This window comes from Arachis hypogaea, chromosome 4 (genome assembly GCF_003086295.3).
Source record: "Arachis hypogaea cultivar Tifrunner chromosome 4, arahy.Tifrunner.gnm2.J5K5, whole genome shotgun sequence".
In the NCBI taxonomy this organism is placed as follows: Eukaryota; Viridiplantae; Streptophyta; class Magnoliopsida; order Fabales; family Fabaceae; genus Arachis; species Arachis hypogaea.
The window spans coordinates 40,769,715-40,791,586 of record NC_092039.1 but is presented as its reverse complement, the minus strand read 5'-3'; positions in this window follow the sequence as shown (position 1 = coordinate 40,791,586).

The window sequence follows — 21,872 nt, the reverse complement described above, 5'->3', positions numbered from 1 at the left end:
TCTCCATCTGCAACATCTCTGCTTTGTTCTTCTGCATAATTCAAGGAATTTTGATTTGAATCAAGGCTCTCTTTACTGCTTCCATCTCTATTTCTTCTTCAATCTATTTGCTGTTGAATCAAGGAAGGGCTTGAGATCTAGACTTGTTCTCTAGTCTCATTGATTCCCTGAGATCTTCAACATCCTTTTAAATTGCTGCAAATTAAGCATCGCTTTCTGTTTTTAATTCTTCAAGCATTTTTACTTTTCTGTTTGAAATCTGCTGCATTCCATTTCATATTCTAGCTCTCTTCTTGATTGCTCTTTACATTTTCTTGTTGAATTTTAAATTCCCCGCACCCAATCCCCTTTACATTTAATGCAATTTACATTTCGTGCAATTTAAGTTTCAACTCTTTTACTTTCTTGTTATTTAAGTTACTTGCAACTTTACTTTCTGCAACTTTATCATTCCTGCAATTTACTTTCTGTTGGTTACACTTCACACAATTCACTTCAATGTTAGCTTGACTAAACTAATCACCCACTAAAGTTGCTTGATCCATCAATCCCTGTGGGATCGACCTCACTCTTGTGAGTTATTACTACTTGATGCGACCCGGTATACTTGCCGGTTGGATTTGTGTGTTGGAAATTTATTTTTCCACAAAACACCATCAATAATGGCTTCTCAGGCGTTATTGATGACCACCTTTTTCATTAACGCTACAAGCTTGTCCCTATTCCACGTTAGTGGTTACGTTAATTAGGTTAACGTGACTGCTAACGTGGCTTCTTCTTGCTTCCTTTGTCCTGAAATCAAGCAAATAAAGTGTATCAAAGCTCTAGCCCAAGTCATGAGATTATGCATCATCAATTTGTCATTCAATCCTTGCATAATCCTTATGAAATCATGTAAAATTCACAATAGTTTCTTGAGTCAAGGTGTAAATAAAATTTCATCCAAAACTTGCTTATTTTCTAAGAAAATGCATGAAACTACCTTAAAACAGTAAAGAAAATGTCAGTGAAACTGGCCTAGATGCCATGGCATCACAACACCAAACTTAAAGCTTGCTTGTCCCTAAGCAAGTACTGAAACATAGGAAGAATGAATGAAAGAACAAGATCAACAATATAAAAGTAAAATTCCTGGTTTATGGGGTTTTATGCATAACAACTTAGGTTCATTCCTTTACTGGTTTTCAGGCCTTTATCATGCCCTTGAACACTCTCTTGATTGCATCCTTTAAGACTTCCTAATTGTTGATCCTTCCTTCTTTTCCAGGTTTTATTGCATTCTTTTTATAGGCTAAGTGCTCTGTAAGAGGGCGACTCTTTATCATAAGTTTTTAGCCAACACTCCCGAACCAGTTGGTTCAAGGTGCTAGGTGTTAAGGTACCCCTAAGGACTTACTCCCTCAAGTCTCGTTCTCCTATACATACACACCACAGGCACATGGTTTGTTATTTTTTTTCTTTCTTGAGACCTTGGTGTCCAGCACCTCTTTGGGTTGCTAAGTGTTCTATAGCAAAGGTTACTCTTGATAGTGGACTTTTAGCTGATAATCCCAGATTAGTTAATCCAAGTTACCAAGTGATAAGGCACCCCTAAGAGCTTATTCGTCCAAGCATATCCCTTGCACATGAACACCACAGACACATGCCTCAATCTTCAAACCCTTGGTGCCTAGCATGATTTCTTATTGTTTTTCTTTCCTTTTCACTTTTATTTCTCTTTCTCTTTTCTTATTAGGATCTTATCAATTAGCTAGTCTCCTGGGGTGTGTTTCAAGCATATGATTCAGGATAGATAGCTGCCTTCCTACCTTGTTGGTGAACCAACTTAGCTAATTCATCACCCTACCACAAACATTCAGAAATGATTTCACAAGATAACTCCACTCTTGTTCTTTTCATAACATCTTCTTTTTGATTGGCTTAAAAGACAAGCATACATATAAGCAAGATGAAAAATGCAGTAGGGACATTTAGACTAGTAAACATAGACTTAAACAATGAAATTTTAAAGCCATAATTGAAGGTTCCTAAACTACTATGGAAGGATGTTCTATCTCACACATGATTTTTCTTATTTAAAACTTGAAAGAGATAAGACTAAGAAGAAACTCACCACCTTTTACTCCTGTGGATGCTCATGTTCTTTTGCTTCCTTGTCTTCTTTGTGTCCACTTGTGCTTCCTTTCATCTGATTCATTCTGGCTATTTTCGAATCTTCTAGTGCTTTCCTCACTGATTCATGACTTTTTTCGGCCCTTTCTCGTTCCACTCATTCCAATTCATCCTTTACGTCCTCATATCTTGTGATCCCAAGGTGTAATACAGGTAGTTGTCCGACTAAGTACCCGAGCCTGGCTTGGGTATTTACATGGTATCCAGTCTCACTCATATAAACCCCTTCCGAAAAAGCTCTGTACTCGTCAAAGAGATCTGCGTATTCTCTTTGTTTCCGATGCATCTCATGAATGTGTGCACCTTGATGTGCTTGGATGTTGATTAGCTTTTGGATGGCTTATTGTTGTTGATCTTGCTTTTGGTTCAAGTTATGAAAGGACTCATTCCACTGTCTCCCTTGTTCCAATTGCTGCTCCATCAATTGTTTTTGCCACTCTCCTTGTTGATTCATCCATCTAGAGAGTGATTCTTCTTGGCGATCCATTATTTGCATTTGAAGCTCCTTCTATGCCCCTTGATTCTCCATGTATTGCCTAGACAAGGTATCAATAGCCTCTTGTAATTGGTGCATGTCTAAGGTGGCTGGGGCTTGCTCATGTGGATTTTGTCCTTCCTCAGCTTGATGAGCTAGCCTCTTTCTTAGTCTTCATTGAGGTAGGGGAGGTGCAGCAGCATGCATCCGTCGAAAAGTAATTGGAAGGCCGACTTTTATCCACTCGGGGTTTCCATCTTCGAACACCACCCCAGCTTTGTTGCAAAGACGGAGGATAGTGCTGGGGTAGCCTAACCTTCCTCTAGAATCACTCTTCTTAGCAAGCTTTCGAATGCCTTGGGCTATGAGTTCATGAACTTTGATTTCTCCTCCCTTCATTATGTATTGCACCATTGTTTCTCTCTTAAGGTTTACCTCTGAGTTGTTTTCGGCTGGGAGGATGGATCTCCTTACAATTTCGAACCACCCCTTAGCCTCAGGAAGGAGGTCTCCTCTTTTTATGAATCTGGGTTTCCCATGAGGGTCTCTGTCCCAATCTGCTCCCTGCACATAGATGTCTTTCATAATCTGGTCATGGTTGGGGTTGTTATCTATTCTCGAGTGATAGCTCTCTTCTGCAAAGGGTATGGTTCGCAGCTTTAACATTCTCATGATGCTTATGGGACTAAAGTCCACCATTACCCCTCTCACGAAACTTGTATAGGATTCATCTGCCTTATCATATCTAACTGCGTTTGCATAAAACTCTCTTACCAGAGTTGCATTAACCCTTGTAATCGGATTGGTGAGGAGCTCCCATCGACATTTTTTCACCTTCTCTATGATTTCGGGGCACTCAGTTTTTGTGACTTGAAAGCCTAACTCATATATGACTTCTTTCTCAACCATCCACCCAAATTGCAATGCATGGTAAAAGGTTCTAAATTTCTTTTCATCAAAAGGAGGCTGCTTCATAAGTTCCTTCCCCTTTCGCTTCTTAGAGCTTGATGATGCCATGCAGGAGATTTGGTGTGTGGAGATATTGAGTGTGTGTGTTCGAGAGAAGGAAGGGAGATGAATGAGAATAACAAGTGCGTACGAAGAGATTGTAGAGTGTGGGATTTATAATATATATATATAGGATGTTGGGTGTTTGAAGGGTGTAGATTGATGATGTTGCTTAATGATGGACGGTTTGGGTTTGGTATTGGATGAGCACAAGGATCACCCCTTTTATGAGGGTCTTGATTCGATCTCCAAGGATACCCAACTCCCAATATTGCATGGCAACACTTTCCAAAATACTCCCCTTGAAGACAAGTGTGTGGTTTTCTTGGTATAGTAGCCGAACCTCCTTTTTGTCCTATCAAGTACCACCTTTCCCCTTTTTGATTTCCTATACAAGACAAAAGGAATGCAAAAAGTTAATTGAATTTTTGGTGGGAGAAATTAAAGTGTGAGATAGCTACTGTTAAAATATTTTTCTTTTGTTTTTAAAATAACTAAGCTTTTCATGAATGCAAATCAATCGAACCACTCAATTTCCCATGCATGCAACGTTGGTAACACCAAACTTGTTTGTGATCATATGGTGCAACAAGATTCGAAAAGAATCTCATACCATTGAGTGTGTTCAAGCCCTCTTGGTATTCCTTGAACACCAAACTTATCATGTACTCTATGCTTCATGTATGGATTCTTATATTGTTTGTCGAAGTTGATTTAGAATCCATGAACTTTGCCTTATTAACTAGTATTAAAGATTAAAAAGAAAGGGTATAGAACATAGGTTGCCTCCCATGAAGCGCTTCTTTAGCGTCATTAGCTTGACGTTTGGCCTTTGTTAGGGTGGTTGGTAGTGCTTCACGTCCTCTCCCCTTGCAGTGGATTTATCTCCATTGGCTTTGTTAAGAAGCTCCACATGTTCTAAGGACAAGATTTTGTTGATGGTGTACACTGGAGGAAGGCAGCTGAGATGGAATGGTAGGGAGATGAGGTGGTATAGATGGAAAGTAGGCAGAGACCACTTCATCTCCTCGAGAGAAGTCTTCTGTAGGAATTTTCTTATTCCTCCATCCCCTTGGGGCCTTTTTCTTTGTTTCCCTTGATGTTACCTTGCTCCTTATGGTTCTTTCCTTCAGGGGGATTTTGTTGCTTGTCCCATATGCTTTGGTGAGTCTAGCTTCTCTCGGGTCACACTTGGTTGTTGTTCTTTCTGACTACATTGGTTGTTAACCACAGTAGTTCTTAGCTGTGGTGCCTGTGTTCCCTTGTTTGGCTCTTCCATCAGCTCTTTATTGTGCTCTTCCTTCAACTCTTCATTATCATGACCTGCTTCTTGTGATGGTTTGAAAATGTTTAAGGTGAGTTGTTCATCGTGTATCCTCAATATTAGCTTTCCTCACTCCACATCTATAAGCGCCCTGGCTGTGGCTAAGAATGGCCTTCTCAAAATGATGGGGTGAATGGGATTCTCTTCCATTTCCAAGATAACAAAGTCTGTGAGGAGGGAGTAGTTCCCAACCTTCACTAACACATTCTCAACCACTCCTATTGCCTGTTTTTGAGTTTTGTCAGCCAGTTTGATGATTACGTCTGTGGGTGTTAGCTCATTGATTTGAAGCTTTTTCATGAGGGACAAAGGCATTAAGTTGATACTTGCTCCCAGGTCACAGAGCCCTTTATCAAACATTGTCTCTCCTATAGCACAAGGAATGTGGAAACTCCCTGGATCCTTCTTCTTTGTGGGTGGCTCTATTTGAATGAGAGCATTGCACTCCCTGTTCATCTTTATTGTTTGTCCACCCTTTAATGAACTTTTTTGGCCAGCAGCTCCTTTATATATTTGATGTAAGAGGGCATTTGCCGGAGGGCCTTAATGAATGGTATATTTACCTCAAGAGATACAAACATATCTAGGAATCTTGAATACATTCTCCTTGCAACACCACCTTTGAGCCTTTGGGGAAAGGGTGCATATGGGTTCAGGATCTCCTCTTTCTTTAGCTCCTCCCTATGTGTGGGTTGGGGTGCATGGTTTCTGTCTTCGTGATTTTCCTTTGGACTGTCTTGGAGGTGTTCTATTTGTGTGTCCACTTCCTCTACACTCATCTCATCACTTGTGGTGATCATCTTGCATTCTTCCCACCTTACTTTCTTTGTTTCTCCTCTTGGGTTCTTCTCTGTGTCACTTGGAAAACCATCATTGGGTTTGGGAAATTGTTGAGATAGATACCCTACTTGGGACTCCAGCCTCTTGATGGTTTCCCCTTGGTTTTTGATATTGGCTCGCACTTCATCCTTAAACACCTTGTTGTCTTGGACTTCTCTACATATGTCTTCAAGTAGAATCTCAATTTTGGAAAGTCTATCATCGGTTAGTGATGGTGGGTTGAGGTTAGGTGGTTGAGAAGGGTGATTAGGTGGGTGTTGATAGGATCTCTATGAGGTATGTTGGTGAATTGCATTGTTGTTGGGATTGTGGTTGTGGCATCTCTGGTCTTGGCCTTGGTCTTGCTGATTTCCCCACCCAAAGTTAGGGTGATTTCTCTATCCAGACTTGTAAGTTTTGGAGTATGGATCATGGATTTGTCTGGGTGAGTTCCCAACATAATTGCCTTATTTCCAGTCACCTTCTTCTCCTATATTCACTCCTTCTTGAGCTGGTGATAAAGTGATGACTGCTGCAACTTGGTTTTCTTCTACCTTCTTGGTGAGATCTGCTAACTGCTTGGTGATCATCTTATTTTGAGCCAGCAATGCATCCATGTGGTTCAGCTCCATTACTCCTCGAGTGTTGCTTCTTTCAGAAGCATAGAAGTAGTCATTCTCAGTTATCGTTTCAATGACATCTATGGCTTCTTCAATGGTTTTCTTCTTGTTTAGAGAGCCTCCTGATGAATGGTCTACAGCATTCTTTGACTCATAAGAAAGACCTTCATAGAAAATGTGAAGTTGAACCCATTTATTGAACATGTCCGGTGGGCATCTTATTGTTAAGTCCTTGAACCTCTCCCAGGCCTCATAGAGAGTCTCACCATCTTGTTGCTTGAAAGTTTGCACCTTAGCTCTCAGCCTGTTAATTCTCTGAGGAGGGTAGAATCTTGCCAAAAATTTATTCACCACATCTTCCCAATTTGTTAAGCTCTCCTTCGGAAAGGACTCCAGCCACTTGGATGCTTTGTCCCTGAGTGAAAAAAGGAACAAAAGCAACCTATAGACATCCAGATGGACTCTATTAGACTTTACTGTGTCACATATTTTCAGGAAGGTGGTTAGATGTTGATTGGGGTCTTCTTGGGCACTTTCTCCAAATGAGCAGTTGCTCTGAACAAGGGTGATGAGCTGGGGTTTTAATTCAAAGTTTTTGGCATGTATGGTGGGCTTTTGGATACTACTTCCGTAATTTCCTGGGTTTGAATTGATATAAGAGCCTAGAACTCTCCTCTCTTGCCCAGCATGATTTACAGGGCCTTCTCTGGCATGGTTGTGAGCTTCTCCTTCATGGTTGTTTTTCAAGTTCTCCTTCATGTTTGTTTCAAAGTACTCTTCCTCTTCCTCAGCACCAACAACTCTTTTCCCTTTTGCTTCCCTCCTTGATCTATGGAGGGTCCTCTCAGGTTCTGAATCAAAGGAAGTTGAAGCTCTGCCTCTTCTCCCTATCATACAACTAACAGAGCACACAGCAAGAGATAAAATGAAGTGATTATTCTTGTTAGAATGATTGTTAGTGTGAGTGGTGCAATTTATCAAACAGTTAGTGGGTTAGTGAGCAGAATTGTAAGTAAATTCAAAGAAAAAGAAAATAACAAGGGGATAGGGGGTGAGGAAGAAACTAAATGAACTGAAGTTAAATGACTAGATAAAATAAACAAACAAAAGAAAAATGCTCAATCTAGTGAACTTCCAACTTAATCATTGTTGATACAAAATCAATCCCCAGCAACGGCGCCATAAACTTGATCCACGAAAACTTGTCTCTCAACAAATTTCCCTTCGGCAAGTATACCGAATTGTTGTCAAGTAAAAACTCACAATAGAGTGAGGTCGAATCCCACAGGGATTGATTGGTCAAGGAATTTTTAATTGGAAGAGTATGCTAGTTGAGCTAAACAGAAGGTGATTGATATTGCAGGAAATTAAATGGCGAGAAAGTAAATGGCAGAAAATAAAGTGCAGAATCTTAAATGGAGATTGGGGGAGATGAACATGGAAATAAATGGCAGAAAGTAAAGAGAATGGGTAATATCAGAAATGGGGGATTCATTGGGCTTAGGAGATGTTGAATTCTCTGGATCAGGTTCATTCTCATCCCTTCCTCAATCAATGCATTCATTGATCTCCTTGGCAATCTTAAGTGATTGGATCCCAATTCCTTGGCAATCTAATCTCTCTAAGCTTAAACAATTGCCCAATTCCTTAATTTAATTGCTCATGGAAAGAGATGAAGTGTGGTCACTGATTATACCACATGTATTTCCAAATCAAAGTATTGGGAGGATTACATGTCACTATATCCGTTCAGACCCCAATTTGGTCCAACATGAGAAAGCATTTTTAACATGATCTCCTCATCCCTTTTCCAATGCTCAGAGAAGATCCAATTATGGAGAGTTTCTTTTCCAAGACAACTAACCAATTGAATTAAGATCGAAAGCTTTCTAGAAAATCAAGAGAAAAGAAATAGGAAGAAGAATGAAAACTATAATTGATCCATCAAATTACAACAGAGCTCCCTAACCCAATGAAAGGGGTTTAGTTGTTCATAGCTCTGGGAATGGAAAATGGCAGAAAAGAATACATGTTTAACTAGAAAATGCAGAAAGTAAATATACAGAGGGTAGTTCTCCAAAGTGCCAAGCTTCTCTATAGTTCAAAACTACTCCTATATATACTACTCTTCTTGATCTTCTAGTGAGGTCTTCAAGTCTTGGATGTGGGCCTTAGATCTTGAGTTGAAGCAAGTACAATCTTCAGTAGGCTCAGCTTGCAGAAAAGTGTGAGTTAGGCATGGGCGTTAGTTAGGACGTTAGTGGAGTTAATGCTAAGTGAAAATGTGGGTTCGAGAACATTAGTGGCAATCATCTTTCTCACTAACGTTCCAACCGCAAAATGGTCCACGTTAACTTCAACGTTAGTGGCACTAATGTGACCACTAATGTTGCCTCATGATCCTTCGTAAACGTTATTGGGAATCACCTTTTCCAATAACGTTGCATTGTGCCCCCTTTCCCCACGTTAGAGTTCACGTTAACTAGGTTAACGTGGCTCTTAACGTGGGCATGCCTAAGTTTTGAGAGCGTTAGTGACACTTACCTTTGTCACTAACGCTCCAAACACCCCCCTCCACGTTAGAGTTCACGTTAACTAGGTTAACATGGCCACTAACATGGTAGTGAATGCCATCTCCAACGTTAGTGACAAACGTGAGTGTCACTAACGTTGGCTCATCATGCTTAGCTCCACGTTAACTTTCACGTTAGTGGTCTTAACGTGACCACTAACTTGGGCAATGTTGTCATGATCCAACATTAGTGACAAAGGTGAGTGTCACTAACGTTGGCATTGTCTTTCCCTTCCACGTTAGAGTTCACATTAACTATGTTAACGTGGCTCTTAACGTGGCTAATTGCCAACTTGTAGCATTAGTGGTATTCACTTTTACCACTAACGCTGGAGCTCCCTTTTTCTCCACGTTAACTACCACGTTAACCTAATTAACGTGGCAATTAACGTGGGCTTATGATGGCTTCGCAGGCATTATTGACGACCACCTTTTTCATTAATGCTACAAGCTTGCCCTATTCCACGTTAATGGTTACGTTAATTAGGTTAACGTGACTGCTAACTTGGCTTCTTCTTGTTTCCTTTATCCTGAAATCAAGCAAATAAAGTGTATCAAAGCTCTAGCCCAAGTCATGAGATTATGCATCATCAATTTGTCATTCAATCCTTGCATAATCCTTATGAAATCATGTAAAATTCACAATAGTTGCTTGAGTCAAGGTGTAAATGAAATTTCATCCAAAACTTGCTTATTTCCTAAGAAAATGCATGAAACTACCTTAAAACAATAAAGAAAAGGTCAGTGAAACTGGCCTAGATGCCCTGGCATCAGTAAACATCATTAATTGCAAGAATTAAAGGAAGTAATAACTAATTAAAGCAAGAATTCATCAATAGAAACAAAGGTAAATATAAAAAGACATGGAAATCACAAATTGAATTAAAAGAGAATTGAAATCAACAAAAGAGTGCATCAACTAAAATTAACAAAATAAAGGAAATACAAGAGAAGTTAAATGCTAGAACAAATAAAAGTAAAGGAAAACTAAAGAAAAAAATGAGATCTAGATCTAAAAGGAAGAAAACTAAGAACCTTAATCTAGAGAGAGGAGAGAGTCTTTCTCTCTAGAATTCTACATCTCTCTAAAACTAAAGTGTATGAATGACCCCCCTTGACCCCTCTTCAATTCTGCATGTAATAGCCTCAGAAATTGAGTTAGATATGGGCCTAGGAATCTCAAAAATTTTCCCCAGCATTTTCACTTTAATGAGGTTACGTGCGAGCTTTGACGCGTACGCATGGGTCATGCGTACGTGTCGTTTGGTGTTTTCCTTCTCACACGTACGCGTCAAGTCACGCGTACGTGCCACCTCACGACTTCATCTCCATGCGTGCACGTCGATGTATGCACTCCAAATCCTTGATTTTCCATGAATTATCCACTTTGCATGCTCTTTTCTTCAATCCTTTGATCCATTCCTAGCATTTTCAACCTGAATTCACTAACAAACACATCAAGGCATCAAGTGGAATCAAAGGCGAATTAAAATTAGCAAGTTCAGACCTAAAAAGCATGTTTTCAAACTCAAGCACAAATTAGGAGAAAATCATGAAACCATGCCATTTCATTGAATAAATATGGGAAGAGTTGATAAAATCCTCTAAATTAAGCACAAGATAAACCCTAAAAATGGGGTTTATCAAACTCCCCACACTTAAACCAAGCATGTCCTCATGCTAGAATCAAGAGAGAAACAAAGGGTATCAACATTTATTCAATGCAAAATAATTAAATGCCACCTATCTGTTCCGAGGATTACCTGAAATTGAAGGTCGATCTCGGATGAGATCTGCTGTGGTGGTCGGTGCTGCTGTGTCCGTCCTATCTAGAGCTAGTGGCTGGAGCTGTCATGTCCAACTTATTGGATCTGGTGGCCGGAGCTGTCGTGTCTGACTTGTTGGATCTGGTGGAGCTGCTGATCCTTCATCACCGGAGGGTGGTGGTACCTGCAAGAGACTCTGATGCTTAAGTTAGCACGTGCTTTAGGCAGGTTTTTAGTAAAATCAGAATATGAGTTATATCTGGGTGGTACAGTATATTTATAATAGTGTGGAGTGACCTTTCTGGAGATAAGATAGTTATCTTATCTTATCTTTGAGTGAAGTCATCTTATCTTTAAGGGGAACCACCTTTATCTTTTTAGGCTTCGGCTGCCTTTAGATTGGGCTGTGTCCCTTCGTTTGGGCCTGCTTGGGCCTCTTGTGGCGATTTGGCTGAACTCTTTGTGAAGAGGTCGGTAATGGACCAACCTTCCAAGAGGTCAGTCATGGGCCAACCTTCTAAGAGGTCGGCCATCCCGGTCCTTTATATCTCGAACCGATGTATGAACAGTACCCCTGCTTGAGTTCAGACCTTTCTGTGAGATCGTGCTTTCAGAGCTTCGATCTCTTTCGGGAAGTCATGCTCAAGCATCCTGACTTTGGCCAATCTTGAGTAGTTTCTCCTTGTGCGAGTCTGGTATTGCCCTTTTTAGTTTGTTGAGAGGACTTTTCAGCTTTCTTCTGACTTTCTTTGTCTTCACTACTCGGGTTTTTTAGTCATAATCCAACAACTTTTCAGGTAGTGTTCCGATAGGGAATCTTTTTATAGTTTGTTTGGACAACTTTTTAGCACCGTTTTGATTTTTGCTTTTGCCTTTTAAGTAGTGTCTTTTTTCAAGACTTCGTACCTTTCAGCAAAGCATTCCTAGCCTTCCTCTGGCCGTTGCGGGATGTCTTTGTCCCTTTTGTGGATCTTTGTAGAGTGTTGGTACTTTGTTGTCTGACCTCTTTTTGATCACTTCTTTGTTTTGTCCACTCTCTGCTTGGTTGAGGTGGTCCTTGGGGCTAACTTGTCCGACAAATTTTTAGTGTTCTCGTAGAACCTTTTTAGTTAGTCTGGACAATTTTGATAGCCTTGTCGTGGAGTTGTGGCCTTTTTGGCAAAGCTGTGTCCTTTATAGCACACGCTTTTCATCTGTCCGACTTCTCTTGTCGATTCTTCTTAAGTTATTTTTAGTAATCCATTTTTAATCAGACCTCGTCAGGCCTCTTTCTATGGATTACTTTTTATAACTTTTGTTGCTTTGATTGATTTGGCCCGACTTCTTCTTGTCAGTCCTTCTTAATTTATTTTTAGTAACCCATTTTTACTCAAACCTCGTCAAGCCTCTTTCTATGGATTTACCTTTTATAACTTTGTCGCTTTGACTGGTTTGGTCCGACTTCTTCTTGTCGGTCCTTCCTAAGTTATTTTTAGTATTCCATTTTTAATCAGACCTCACCAGGCCTCTTTCTATGGATTACTTTTTTAACACCGTTGATCGGGCGATGGATTTGGTTTTCATCTTGCCGACCTTGTCGTGATCGGGCGATGAATTTGGTTTTCATCTTGCCGGCCTTGTCGTGATCGGGCGGTGATTTTGGTTTTCACCTTGCCGACCATGTCGTGATCGGACGATGAATTTGGTTTTCATCTTGCCGACCTGTAGCTTTGTACTCGGATGATGAATTTTTGCGCTCAGATTAATGCATCTTGATTGGAAACTTTTTTAGGAAATCTGCAAACTTTTAAACAATAAAATGAAGATATGAATAAGAGTGTGTACATGTTAGTGCTTACCCTTCGAGGTCGGGCAATCTTTTAGACCTCGGCCTGGCGCCTTTCTTAGATTGCAGGTATGCCATGACCTTGGTAGCTCTCGCCCCTCGAGGTTGGACACTTTGTGGTGACCTTTTCCCAATACTTCTGAACAACTTAGTATGGTCCTTTTCAGTTGGCTACTAACTTCCCTTCTCCTGACCGACCTTAGGTCCATTCGACGCTTTAGTGCTTCCTCTCTAATCCGAGCTCTTTCTCGGACTTCTGGAAGTAGGTCAATCTCTTCCCTTTGAGTTTGGAATCTTCATTGTAGAGGATCACTCTAGGGGATCCCTCTTCTACCTCCACAGGAAACATTGCCTTCATTCCGTAAGCAAGTCGAGATGGTGATTCTCTGGTGGTTGAGTGTGCTGTTGTCCGATATGCCCCGTGGACTTGTGGGAGCTCTTCTGGTGGGGCTATAGGGAAGTTGGCATGCTTCTGGCATGGTGGGCATGTCTTGGATGAGGCTTCTATTATTGCCCCCTGGTTTGGTGCTGGCTAATTTTGAAAGTGTATCAGCTCGGGCATTTTGTTCCCGAGGTATATGTCGGACCTCATATCCCCCGAATTGTCCGAGCTGTTGGTGCTGACTTAGTTTTGAAAGTACATCAGCTCAGACATTTTGTTCCCGAGGTATATGTCGGACCTCATACCCCCGGAATTGTCCGAGTTGTTCTTTGGTTTTGTCCAGGTATTTTTTCATGGTGGGATCCTTAGCCTGGTAGCTCCCTTCTATTTGTGAGGTGACTACTTGTGAATTACGGAATATGGTAAGCTTTTGAACTCTTACCTTCTTAGCCAGCCTTAAACCAGGCAGTACTGCCTCGTATTCCATTTGGTTATTTAGCTCGATTTGGGTTTCCTGATCGCTTTCTATAATTACGCTTGCGCCACCCCCGATTTTGGTTTGAAGAGTCGTCCACGTAGAGATTCCATTTTGTGGGAGTTCCTGGGGTGTCAGTGTACTCTGCAATGAAGTCGGCTAGGTGTTGGGACTTGATGGCTGTCCGAGCTTCATAGTTGAGGTCAAACTTGGATAACTCAACTGCCCATTGTAGTGTTCTTGCAGCTAAGTCTGTTTTATGTAAGATGCCTTTTATGGGCGGGTTGGTCCGAACCCTAATAGTGTGAGCTTGAAAGTATGGGTGGAGTCATCGACAAGTGAGTATGAGGGCGTAGGCGAATTTTTCTATCTTTTGATAGTTTAGTTCGGCCCCTTGTAGTGCCTTACTGATGAAGTAGATGGGTTGTTACCCACGTTCGTCTTCTCTGACTAGTGCTGAGGCTATTGCCCGACTTCCTACTGCGAGTTATAATATGAGTTCTTCACTTTTCTGTGGTCGGGTAAGAATGGGTGGTTGCCCCAAGGATTTTTTTTTTGAAATCTCGAAAGGCTTGTTTACACATCGTTGTCCATTCAAACCTCTCTCCCTTCCTTAATATACCTTTTTGAGGTGTCTTTTGTGAGATGATTTAGAGATCCCTCCTCCTGCGAATCCTCCGTTTATCATATGAACATGTCTCTCAGGGGTGTGAGATAGACGTTCAACTCGTCCGACCTCTTCGGTGTGAGGTGGACGTTCAACTCGTCCGACCTCTTCATCCCTTCTTCTTTTTCTTGGTTCATCCGCTTTATTGGCTAAGTACCGATCTAATCGCCCTTCTCTTGCCAATTTCTCTATGACATTCTTTAGGTCGAAACACTTGTTAGTAGGATGTCCGTAGATTCGGATCAAATCACAGTATTCTGTCCGACTTCCCCCTCTTTTGTTTTTGATTAGGCAAGGTGGTGGGATCTTCTCAGTATTGCATATTTCTCAGTAAACATCCACAAGAGACAGCCGAAGAGGGGTGTAATTGTGATATTTTCTAGGCTTCTCACCGGGTTAATCTTCTTTTTTCTTGGACTCTTTATCCTTGTCATGTGGTGGGTTAGGAGAATCCGGTTTTTAAGTTGTCTCCCAATCGAGAGTTCTCCTCCATATTTGATATATTTTTTGCCTTTTCTTGAACCTCGTTTAGAGATGTTGGGTACTTCTTGGATATTGAGTGGTTGAAAGGTCCTTCTCTTAAGCCATTGATGAGTCCCATGATGGCCGCTTCTGTTGGAAGATTTTGTATGTCAAGGCATGCTTTGTTGAATCTTTCCATGTAGCTACAAAGGCTTTCCCGATCTCCTTGTTTAATTCCCAGCAAGCTTGGAGCGTGTTTGACTTTATCCTTCTGGATGGAGAACCTGGCGAGGAACTTTTTTGCAAGGTCGTCAAAACTTGTGATGGATCTTGGGGGCAAACTGTCGAACCACTTTCTTGCTATCTTAGTTAGAGTGGTTGGGAAAGCTTTACAACGGATTGCATCTGAGGCCTCCATGAGATATATCCTGCTTCTGAAATTGCTAAGATGATGGCTTGGATCTGATGTGCCATCGTATGAGGTCATGTCGGGAGCTTTGAAATCCTTTGGGACTTTAGCTTTCATGATCTATTTGGTGAATGGGGGGCTATCTTCATGACTGGATCGAGCGGTCTTGGTTTTGAGATCGGCTTCGAGCTTTAAGAGCTTGTCCTCTAACTTTTGACGTCGTCTTGTTTCTCTCTGAAGGTCAATGGTTCGGCTTCTTGTTCCAGCTGTTTAAGGCGATTCTGTTGCTCACGGATAGCTTCTAAATTTTCTGTATTTAGGGGGTTGCTTAGTGATGACAAGTCATCATATACCCATTTTTCAAGCCAATTTCACTTGTTTTGTTAGTCTTTATGCACTTTCTTGCTTCTTAAGTAAGTGATTTGGAGTGAAAATGCACAACTTCTTTAAATCAAGCAACCACCATGAAATTAATGTTAATCCATGAGGTTTAAGCTAATTTTAATTGAATTTTAATTGATTTATAAGCCTCTTGAATTTAGTGAAAGTTTGAGTGGTTGTTTTGGTTTATTGTAGGTGAAGAAAAGGAAAAAAGGAAAAAGCGTAGCCTAAGGAAGTGTGGCCCAAGGAAAAGAAAGTGTGGTCAAAGAGAGAAGAAGTGTGGCGCACAACATGAGGAGAGGCAAACATTGCCCTCCACAAGGGCACACTGCCCTCTAGGAGGGCAACATAAGGGAACCAAGCATGAAAGGCAACTCTGCCCTGCCCACTACAAGGGCAGAGCACAAATCTGTGCCTTGAAATCAAGAGGAACAAAACCTTGCCCTGCCCTCCACAAGGGCAGTATCGGGCTCACCAAGGGAGAAATTCAAAGAAAATTGTCTCCAAATGCTTGCCACAAGAGTTGAACACGGGACCATGAGGAAGCTAGGACTTAAGGCCCATTACCGTGCCAAGAAACCAAGGAAAATGATGTAGCGTGTGTTTCTGCCCGGGTTCGAACACGGGACTGCATTTTGGAAACACTGCCCTACCCTCTGCGAGGGCAGGGCAGCATTTGGTTGGTGCACAACTCTGGCGCACCAAGAAGTGAATCTGGCGCACCAAATCACGACCCTGGCAGCACCAAGCACGCACCGTGGCACATTCTGGCGCACCAATTTTTCCTGCCCTGCCCTCGGCGCGGGCAGGGCAGCGTTTTGCGCACCAAGCCGCACCAACATGCACCAGACCGCACCAAAGCCGCACCAACATGCACCAAATCCTGCCCTGCCCTCCACAAGGGCAGGGCAGCCTCCTGGGAGCTACCATTTTGGGCCGAAAAATTCAATTAAAATTCCAATTAAGTTCATTTCTTCACCAAATCAAAAGCCCATCCAAATCCCAAAATCCAAGAATAGAAAGTGTATAAATAGGAGCTAGTTTGATGTAATTAGGACCTTTTTAGCACTTACCTTAGCTTGACTTTTGAATTTTACACTTTCCTTGAGTTTTGAATTTCTTGCAATTGTTCTTGAGAGACTTGACCGAGGTTCTGAGGATTAAGGGAGAATTGATTGATCTCCTTCCTCGTGTTTGCTCGGGCAATTCCACTCTTATTTTTCTGAGTTTTGGGTGTGTGAAATTGAGGAAATTCTGTCTCAATTCCCATCTAAGATCTCTTTAAATCCTTTTATGCACAATTGAATTTTAATTCTGTTCTTTACTGCTTCTTCTTCAATTCCTTGTCAATTGCTTTGTGAACTTGGATCTGGGAAGGCAAATAGAGATCTAGGCTCTGCTACCTAGTCTCTTGAGACCTGAGACCCCAATTTACTTTTGGTTCTTCTGTGAACCCTGCTGCACTTTAATTTCATTTTCTGTTGCATTTCAGTTTATACCAATTCATCTTCTGCTTTTATTGATTGTTGCATTTTACTTTCTCTTTGTTTAGATTCTGCAATCCCAGTCCTCAATTCCCTTTTATATTCAAGCAATTTATATTTCTTGCCATTTAAGTTACTGCAATTTACATTTCTTGCATTTTAAGTTTCAGTCATTTACTTTCTTGTTCTTTAAGATTCAGTCTATTTTACTTTCCTGTTCTTTAATTTACTGCAATTTCCCCTCTCCCTTTACATTTCAAGCAATTTATCTTCTGTTAAATACAACCCACTCAACCAAAACTTGATTCGCTTGACTAAATCAACCACTAAACTAAAATTGCTCAATCCTTCAATCCCTGTGGGATCGACCTCACTCATGTGAGTTATTATTACTTGATGCCACCCGGTACACTTGCCGGTGAGTTTTGTGTTGGATCGTTTTCCACACATCAAGTTTTTGGCGCCGTTGCCGGGGATTGAAATAGATTGACAATGATTAAGTGAAGTGGAGGTCTAGATTAAGTATTTTTTCTTTTCTGTTATTCTAATTCCTACTAACACACTAACTGTTTGAATTTTTGCTTAAACTAACTAAAACTTCATTCTAGCTATAGATTGAAGTTTCATTGGCTTTCTGGGTTTGTGTGTTTATTGTTGTGTGTTTGTATGTCAGGTACAGGAAGATCTTCCCCTATCCTCTCTGAAATTGATCAAAGAACTCTTCGGAGAATAAGAAGAGCCGAAAGAGGGAAGAACGTTATTGGAGAAGAAGAATCTGAGGAGGAATTCCAAGAAATGGAAGGAGATCCCAATCAACCAGGAGAAGGAGCCAACAATAACCAACAACAACGAAGAGTCTTGGCTTCATACACATTTGCAAATGCTAGACACTGTGGAAGTAGCATTCTTCCTCCTAATGTCAATGCAAACAATTTTGAACTAAAGCCACAACTCATCACTCTGGTTCAAAACAATTGTTCTTTTGGAGGAGGGCCTTTGGAAGATCCAAATCAACATTTGTCTACCTTCTTGAGAATCTGTGACACGGTGAAAACCAATGGTGTGCCTCCTGATAGTTACAAGTTGCTGCTCTTTCCATTTTCTCTCAGAGATAAAGCCACTCAATGGCTAGAGACCTTTCCAAAAGAAAGCATCAACACTTGGGATGACTTGGTGAGCAAGTTTCTTGCCAAATTTTATCCCCCTCAAAGAATCCTAAGATTGAAGACTGAGGTTCAAACGTTCACTCAATTGGAGGCTGAGAACTTATATGAAGCATGGGAAAGATATAAGGCTCTATTGAGGAAATGTCCACCAGAGATGTTCACTGAGTGGGACAAGTTGCAGAACTTCTATGAGGGACTCACTCTTAAAGCTCAAGAAGCACTTGATCATTCAGTTGGAGGCTCTTTGCAACTCATGAAAACCACAGAGGAAGCTCAAAACCTCATTGATATGGTGGCCAATAACCAATATTTATTTGCTCATCAAAGACAACGCCAACCATCACAAAGGAGAGGAGTAATGGAGTTAGAAGGAGTGGATTCAATTCTGGCTCAGAACAAGATAATGCAGCAGCAGATTCAACAACAGTTTGAACAAATGGCCAAAAGAATTGATGGCTTGCAAGTTGCATCAGTGAGTGCCACAAGCCAACCACCAACTACTTGGGTGCAAAGTGAAGAAACTCAAGAGGAGCAACAGTAAGAGCAAGTCCAATACATGCACAACCAAAATCCTGGAACAAATGAAGTCTATGGTGATACTTACAATCCATCTTAGAAGAATCATCCTAACCTCAGATGGGGAGACAACCATAATCAAAACCAACAACCATGGCAAAGAAACACAAGTCAGAATAATTGGAAAAGCACAAACCATAACCCCCAGCCAAACACTAACCAAAATACATATAGAAAACCACAAAATAACTACCCCAACTCTAACCATTATCCACCCAACAACCACCCAACAAATCAAAACACCTATCATCATCCATCAACACCCCAAAACCAACCAATTTCACAAGAATCCCAGAGGATTACCAATCTAGAGCTGCTCATGGAGAAGATGATGAAGAACCAAGAATTGACAACAAAGAACCAAGAAGCTTCAATGAAGAACTTGGAAAGGCAAATTGGGCAAATCTCCAAGCAGATTTCTGTTGAAAAACCATCAAGTTCACTACCTAGTGACACCATTCCCAACCCAAAGGAAGAATGCAAGGTCGTGCAACTAAGAAGTGGAAAAGTGTTATTAGATGGTAACCAAGGAGCAACCAAGAACAATGACAATGAGCCAACAAAGAATGATGAAGCCATCAACAAGGACATGTTAAACAAGAATGTCCCAGAAAAACTCACAGAGGAAGACAACAAACCACAGAATTTGAAAAAAGGGAAGCAAATCATGGAAGAATCAATTCCAAGACAACATCAAATGGAGAAGAGCTCAACACCACCACTGCCTTATCCACAGAGATTTCACAAAGAGACAAAGGATCAGCATTTCCACAAATTTCTTGAGACTTTCAAGAAGCTGGAAATTAACATACCTTTAGCTGAGGCTTTGGAGCAAATGCCTCTGTATGCCAAATTCTTGAAGGAGCTCATTAACAAGAAAAGAAGTTGGAATGAAAAGGAAACTGTAATGCTTAGTGAAGAATGCAGTGCACTCATTAAAAAGGGACTCCCTCCCAAGCTTGAAGATCCTGGAGGTTTCTTCCTACCATGCACTATTGGAAATCTATTCATCAACAAGGGAATGTGTGATTTAGGAGCAAGCATAAATCTAATCCCATCTTCTTTAGTGAAAAAGCTTGGCATAGAGGATGAGAAGCCAATACAGATGTCCTTGGAGTTGGTGGATCAATCAGTGGTGTATCCAAAAGGGCTGATCGAGAACCTTTTAGTTAAGGTTGACAAGTTCATCTATCCTGCAGATTTTGTGGTCCTGGATTCTTCAGAAAATGGAAATGACTCCATAATACCTGGTCGACCATTTTTGGCCACTGCTAGAGCCATTGTGGATATAGAGCAGGGAGAGTTAACCCTCAGGATGCATGAGGAGAGCATTATCTTGAAAGTCTTTCCAGAACTATACAGGAATGAAGAGATAAGCAAAACAAGTGGTGATTTCCTTCCAAAGCAAGCAACCGACAAGGCAGTAGAAGAGAAAAACAAGCTTGCACAAGGAGAAAAAGGAATTCAAAAGGAAGCAGGGGTGATAAACAAGAAGGAAGGTATCACAACTCAAGTCACTAACAAGAAAGAAAGATCAACAAGAAAGAAAAAGATGAAGAGCAAGAAAAAGGCTCATAAAGGGTGGAAGAACAAGAAAATCCCCACTGAAGGATTTTCTAAAGGTGATAAGGTGCAACTAGTATATCAACAGCTGGGAACAGAAGATTATTACACTGTTAACCAAATACTTTCTCTTGAGCATATGGAAATTGAGCATCAAGGCACACAGAGAAAGTTTACAGTGAGAGGTGACAAGTTGAGACATCACCAACATCAACCACCCTAAAGGGAGTTCAATGTCAAGCTAGTGACAATAAAAGAGCGCTTGTTGGGAGGCAACCCAACCTGAGGTAGTTTTCTTTCATAGCTTTTTCAATAAAAATGTTGAATAGTTGATTGTAAGGAGCTAAGTTTGGTGTTGCACACCAAAACAATTTAAGGGAGAATGAAAGATTCTAAGTTTGGTGTTCCACCAAAAATATCATTTAAAAACACATTCTCACCTCTTGCATGATGCTAGCTCCAAGCAACGAAACACATTATTCAACTGTTTAATTGCTTTCTAGTTTTATTTTCATTAACCTTTAGCAAGGACACAGGGTTTCAAAAATGGTTAAAATGGTTGCATAAGAGGCAGTGGCAAACAATTAAGTTTGGTGTTCTCACACCAAAGTAAATCCAGGAGCCACACTCCATTTATGCATACTAACCATATAATTAAGGGCTTGAGAAGCAAGCAACTTTGAGAATTATGCAGGACATGAGTCAACACTTGAAGACATTATACATCTTAACTCAAAGAGAACACAACAGAAGGAAGAATCAAAGGGCTACAACTTCAAAGGTTGTATCTAAACTTGATCCTTGCTGCTGTGAAATGTTTTGAATCTGGAAACCATTGTATGTCTTGCTAAAGTGTTTATCTAGTTGCAAGTGAAATTGTTTGTTAAAAATGCTAAATCTGCATAATGCTTGTTATCCATCACTTAGCTTTAAATTTTGTTTTGTTCCCCATATGCTTAAATAAAAGAGATTTGTTTGAATTGAAAAGTGAAATATCCAATGTTGCATAAGTAAGAATGGAAGTTAGTGGTGGTATATGTGTTTGATTAAATGCATAACTCATGAAATAATTGTTGCATAATATCATTCTCATTCAAGTGTGAGTTAGCTTGCTGTACAAAGACTCTTATCAATAATGAAACAGCCCTTGGTAACGAAAACAGAAAGAAAAGGAAGAAGAAAAAGCCAAAATGGCAAGAAAAACAAAGAATAAAGGTTGGACACCAATAGCTTGGACCCTAGGACATATGCCTGTGGTGTTCTTGTACTAAGATATGCTTGGATGAGTAAATTCTAAGGGGTATTTTAAAACCCGGTCACTTAGATCAACTGATTTGGGATGGCCAATTGAAAATCCACAATAAAGAGCAACTTAGATACATAACATTTAGTTTTCCAAAGAGATGCTGGGCATCAATGATCCTAGGAAGAATTAGTGAGCCATGTGTCTGTGGTGGAAAGATGTTGAGTAAAAAGAAAAAGAAAATAAAGCCAAAGGCTAATACTGCAACATTTGACACCAAACCTCCAAAAGAATAATAAGCTTGTTAAGCATTGTAAACCAAGAAAAGTTAGCAAGGGAGGAATTAAAAAGTGAGTCTTATAACAGCAAGTTTAGCAAGCCTTTGAGGAAAGATGTGTATTATGTAGCAGCAACAATAAGTGAGTTGTCATTGTCTGCATAAAGACTCCATAAATCAAGTTCTGCTATATGCCTAATAAGGAT